This window comes from Myiozetetes cayanensis, unplaced genomic scaffold (assembly GCF_022539395.1).
Source record: "Myiozetetes cayanensis isolate MyiCay16 unplaced genomic scaffold, myiCay2020 scf5-8, whole genome shotgun sequence".
NCBI classification, from domain to species: domain Eukaryota; kingdom Metazoa; phylum Chordata; class Aves; order Passeriformes; family Tyrannidae; genus Myiozetetes; species Myiozetetes cayanensis.
In genome coordinates this window covers 111,034,727-111,040,916 of record NW_026087742.1, presented here as the reverse complement: position 1 = coordinate 111,040,916, position 6,190 = coordinate 111,034,727, and positions in this window count along the sequence as shown.

Genomic DNA, 6,190 nt, shown 5'->3' with positions numbered 1-6,190 from the left:
CCACTGTACCAATGGGACTTCACCATCTCCCTTTCCTTGGCATCTAGAGAAAACTCCATTAGAAAAGCAAGAAAGCATGACAAAGTAAACCACAGGGGTTTTTTTTCCCCTACTGAGAGCTTCAGACATACAAACGGGTCCTTGCCAGATAGCAAGTGAGACTGTATCATTTCCAAAGAACTGACTCAAAATAAAAAATAAAATGCAGGCACCTTGAGAATTCTCTCAGGCTCAGAACTGCAGAGATCATTTTGCAGAAGTGAGCTTTGCTCTTGGATTACAAATGTTTGTGCCAAATTTCAGTTTCCGATGCTTTTGCCTGCGTGTGAGTATGTGTGAAATTATTAATCCTTGAAAGCAGGGACTCATAATAATGGAGGTATTGACATTTTCCTGGCTCTAACATTGCAGATGTGATACTAAAGACAAGAAACATTCCCACTGTTTGATGAAGAGGGTACCCAGGAAACACCAGCAGTAATCATTCTTCAAGCAGAAGATGTTTTCTGTCATCTGGTTCTTGACAACTATAAATAAAGGACTCAATCTTATTTTTATACACCATTTCTACACTGTAAGAGAAAGAATGATATATCCCACAGTTTGCTATGAAAGCCATATACACAGGGATAAGATTATAAACAAAGTATGTATGCAGCACAAATGTTTGTGTTTTAAGAAGCTTTGCAAAGCAGAGGTTCACAGTTGCACTTGCTGACCTTGGTTAATGCAGAAACCATTTTTCGTGCCATAGCTAAAGTGTTTCAAAGACAAATGTTGGTATGCAGACGGAGGATGAAATCAGTACTTGCTTGAGAGCATAAAAGAACTATTAAGAGCTACCAAAGTGAAGTGCTACCACTACTTTTCTCTGCTATGTCAAACTAAGATATTTGAAAGCAGAAATACAGACTTGGATGAGCACTGTGGTGCTCATCCCCAGGCCTGAAAGATCTCTACATGAAGCACCAGCACTCCCCTTCCCTTTCCCCTTTCCCCTTTCCTCTTTCCTTCCTTTCCCTTCCCTTCCCAAACCTTCCCTTCCTAAACCTTCTCTTCCCAAACCTTCCCAAACCTTCCCTTCCTTCTTCTTTAGGTCCGACCATGTCATTACCACATAGGGGGGAAATAATAAACATAAACCCCACAACACAGGGAGCTACTGGCAAAATAGGTAAAGGAGGTGCCAATGCAACCCTCTGCATCTGAACATTTCATTTGCTGTTTTCTTGTTATTCAAGCTCTTTTTGTATTCTGTTGCCTGAATCAGCATGGGCTCCCTTGCCACCATGCCTGAGTTCCCAGGAAAACGCTCTCCTCCTCCCACCTTACTTCTTGCTGCAGGATTACAGCCATTTAGCCAGTGTGGAGTACATCACAGGCCCAGTTGCAGACAAAGAGTGAAGAACAAAAATGGAGAAAGCTGTGACTGCCACATTGGCGTCGCCAACTCTGCAACGAGAATAAATCCTCACAACCATCCCCCAGCACTGGGGGATTACGCACATCTTCAGGAAGCAGATTTGACCCTCTGCCTGTTTTCCCCCCCACTGAAAATCTGCACTGCAGGTTTGCAGCAATTTAGACACGAGCACAGACCTTTGCTGCATGGCAGCAGTATCAGTTTGCAAGCAAAATGACCATGCCGGGAAGTGCGAGTTCTCAGGCTATCTAATGACTGTGTCACCACGGATGTGTCAGTGCTGTTCTCACAAGGCATCATAGAGCCTTGCACAAAGTCATGTGAGAGTGAGTGAGTGAGAAATCAGCTGAATCTAATCAGAAGGAATGGCATAATTAACAGGAATTCTGTGAGGAGCTGTTTGTTAAGTGATATGCGGGGTTCTCTGTTTAGTGGCTCATTATTCAACCAAGCCCGAGCAAAGCTTCGCTGTCTCCACGGAGCACAGTGTAAATAGAAAAACAGCTTCATTTTACCCATCCTGTCACTGTAGACCATAATTTAAGCTGATCATATTTTTCCATTTTTCACACAGCTTTTCCACAGTGTGGATAGGGGCATCTAAAGTGTTATAGAAACGTGCTGGCTGAGGAAAGGGGAGGAGGCAAGCTGGCCAGAGCTGCTTGGAGAGGGCAACCCCACTGCTTTCTGGCTTCTCCTGAGACTGCTCCAAGTGTGAGGAAGCAAGAAGATAATAACAGTTGCTAGTGAGACAAGGAAAGTTTTGGTGAGGCAAGTTCTGCAAAGCACTTCAAGCTCACGTGGGGAGGTTTTCTTGGAAAGTAGCTTCCTCTTTGAGACATAACCAGATAAACCCAGCACTGGCAGGGGATGTGGAACCTCACCCACTCCATGACACTGCATTGTATGCAAAGGGAAATTTCAGTCAGCAGAAGACAGGGAGGAAAAAGAAGCATCAAGGCTGGCTGTTGCCAAAGGAGTAGCTCCAACGTGACCTCACACACTGCCACTGCCACAAGCCAACTAGTATTGCTTCTGCCCCACCATCCACCTTAGATGGAAGGTAAATGCCCTTCCTTCCCCTGCTGCCAAGGACTTGTTTGCTAATGGACTGCTGACAGATGGGTGAGAACATTTGTTTTATTTCTCTCCTTTTCTTAATTTCTAAAAAAGCCTCAACCCCTTGGGAAGAAACAAATGCCATCCACTCATCTATTCCTCTGCAGACCAAGGAAATATGGGCACTCCCTGTTGATTTAAATAGCTTTAAAAACTAAAACAAAACAAAAAAACAAACAAAACCCCAAAACAAACAAACACCTCCCCCCCCCCCCCAAACAAAACAAAACAAAACAAAACAGCAAAAAACCACAAAACTAAAAATTAACTGCTGTGTCTTGTTATGGGAAATGCAAGGATGTGGCATTAGGCTTTCTTCCACTTTGTGCAAGAAATGCAATCATGTAGCGATCACTGGCACATCAAATCTGTGCTCCACAGCTGCTGCTGACCGACAGCAAACAAAAGCCCACCATCAATGTAGGGCAAGGACATCTAATCAGTGTGCTCCAGCTTCTAGTGTAAAATCTAGGTGGGAAATCAAGGCCAATACATGACCAAAGACATAATTTAGCCGGAGAGCTGCACAGTGAATGAATTTCCACCTTTATTTCTCCCTTTTTCTGTCGACAGTCGCGAAGACTTCTCTTCCTCAGACTTCCACAAGTCTGCCAGAGATGTTCTGGACAGAAATACATGTCCCCATACAGGATACTGCATGTTCAAAGGCCTTTACCCATCTTTAGTGAGCTGGGCTCACCATTCTCGGGCGGAACATCTGCCTAGGATTCAGATTTACCAGCTGTGCCTTCTTTCCCTGCCCAGAAGATCTGTCCAGACAGGATCTGAAAAATACATGTCCATTTGGCCTGAATTTCTCGATGTTCAGCAGTCCAGAAGGAGTGATATTTCCAGTCAGAAAATGAGGCAAGATCAACAAAACCCAGACACATGGCAGTTGCATCTTTTACAACACAGATGGACTGGATGCATCCTCCCTTGGAAAAAAACTGCTGTCATTATACCTCAGTTTTAATAACTTCTGCTACAAACTGGATCCCATTGCATCAATTCACCCTCATTTCAGCAAACTCCAGCTCAGCTTTGCTTCTAGGCTCCTGTTAGTGAGCCCTGACTGGCAGCCAAGGAAATTAGAGTGTGTTTTCTAACTGCAGGGGTTTGGAGAACCAAAAGTAACCCCAAGCCCCAGACAGTGGTTAGGAGGCAAATGTGAGGCTGGTTATACATGTAAGGAATGTCTCAGTGGAAAGAGAAATAGAGACCAACCTTAAATCCATTGCTGGTGATGACTCAGAAATGAAGGAACAGGAAGTGTAGATGGAGGAGCAAACCAGGCCATGACTGAGACACCCAATTTCCAAGTGAGATACAGTTTGGCCAAGCTGTCCTAAGAGTGGCAGGTATGTTTGTGGTAGAACAGATGTTTCTTGGGAACATGTAGGTATCCCTCTACCTGAGCAGAAAGGCAGCCATACCTATAAGGTAAGAAAATCCCCTCCCAGAATAAAAGTTCAAAACAGAAATAAAATAACTGAATGTAATTCCCTCCCCCTTCCTCCCCATTTTCTTCTTTCTTTTTCTCTCATTAGACACATTAGATCTGTTGGAGGGATTTTTTTTTTTCCATTCATGTTTCATGAATGCAAAACCATGTGCAACATGTGCAAATTAAGGATTTATTTGACAGACAAATGGCAGCTGCCAAAGCCAGGAGGGAAAAGTTTCTAAAAGCTAATGGTTTCACAGATCCTTACAGTTGCCTTTTTCTTGTGTGCTTGTTGTTGTCTGGTGTGTAGTAGATTCTGGTAGGAATCCCCAAAACTGATGTTTTTTTATGACTTGAAGCACTCTGCACGTTTTTTATGTCCAAATCAATAGAACAGTTCATATTAAAAAAGATGTGTTGCAACAGTCAATTCAAACAGAGCAATTTGTATGCAAGTGGAACTGATCAATCCAATAAAAATGATTGCCAAGTCTCCTGAGACTTTTAGAAATACTTTCAAAAACATTTTTAATAAAAAATAAATTAAATGTATAGGAGCATGAGATTCAATTGGAAAGCAAACCTTTTCTGAACAACTGAGGAAAAGAATTTACACCTTGGTTAAAGACTGTTTATATTAAATTATTAATGATGTATGGATATGTTAGTAAAGAGTGGTATTTACTTTTAAATCCTGTATTGTTCACTCAGATCCTATTTGTCCATACAGTTATTTTGGGGGAAGTGCCAAACTCCAGGGTAACCTCTCTTCCCAGATTAAAGGAAATAATGTGCACTTTTACACTTGTATTGTGGTGTCTCCACAATAAGGTATAGAAATATCTGGTCAGAGAAGGGAGATGAGGGAAAAGTGCTTCCTTTAACTAAGCCAGGCTCAGGCCACACTCAGCCTAACACTGATGTGGCTTCATATGTGTCAGAAGGGTTCTGAAATATCAGTCTAAGAAGGGGACACTTTTGTTAAAAGAGAAAAAAAAACCAGCAAATTTTCTGGGGTAGAGACTGCAGTGTATCTGCAAGCTCTTGAGAGAGTCCCTGTCACTGGAAAGCAAAGCACACAGTGATTTGGTGTTCAGCTGAGTCAGCATTAGTAGCAAAGAAACAACGTCCAAGGCAGGAAGGAGAGGATGATCCTTCAGGTGTGGGTAATATCAGTCTTCCTTCCTTCTGGCTGTGGCAGGGACAACTTTGTGATAGGAGTCCCCCATCCGAGGTTTTTGAAATCATGGTTGGTTTTGTTCTACCTTCAGAGATCGGGCTGTGACACGATGGGGTGGGAGGGGACACGGTGAGTGTGACCTGCAGCGTGAGTGGGCACCGGCCTTGCTGTGTCTGTGAGGGATCAAAGGCAGTGGCTCTGCCTCTTGCTGTGCACGTGGCACCTGTTACCTCACAGGGACACGAACCAGCGTCGTGATGGCCTGCTCACACAGCATCTCTGGGCAGATGGGGAACACTTGCCAGAGGGTTCTTACATCACAAGATTAAATAGTCACTTTTATGCTGTTATTTCTTTACACTACAAAAAGATTCAAATAGATTCCTGGTGGCTCCTTAGAAAGGAAACCTCTCTGGTCAACATTTGCTTATAAAATCTTCACTCAGATTTCTCAGATGTAGACATTGGGCTTGTAAGTCATTTCCAAGGGATGATCTGGCTGGAGGTACTCAGTGTCTATGGGATTAATTTTTGAACTTAAAGTTTCTCTGAATGGACTCCCATTTTGCTGTCTTACCTTAAATCTACAAGTCTCTGCTTGAGCCCAGTTATACTCCCCTGCTGATTCACCAAAGAGATGTGCTCATGCAAACTCTGCTGCCTGTTGGTGAGAAAGGCAGAGCAGTCGGGTTACAGAGCTGGCTGTTCTAGAATCCATTTCTCCCATCGACTACAATTTCCTCAGCCTCTGGGGAATCATGACTACTAGCTGTGCAATAATTACATCAGCAGGAATAAAATCATAGAACTGAGGCCTCCCTGCCACAGTCACAAGCCCAGCTGATGTAGACAAACAAGAAGTGTTGTCACTGGTCACCATCAGGCAGACTTCGGCTTGCATCGTTGTGGGGTACATGAAATGAATGACCTTTGGCGTGATACACACTTAGTCATTAACAAAAAAAAACCCCAGTCATTCAGCCTACTGCTTCTCCTACATTACCAAACTGTTTTCATATTC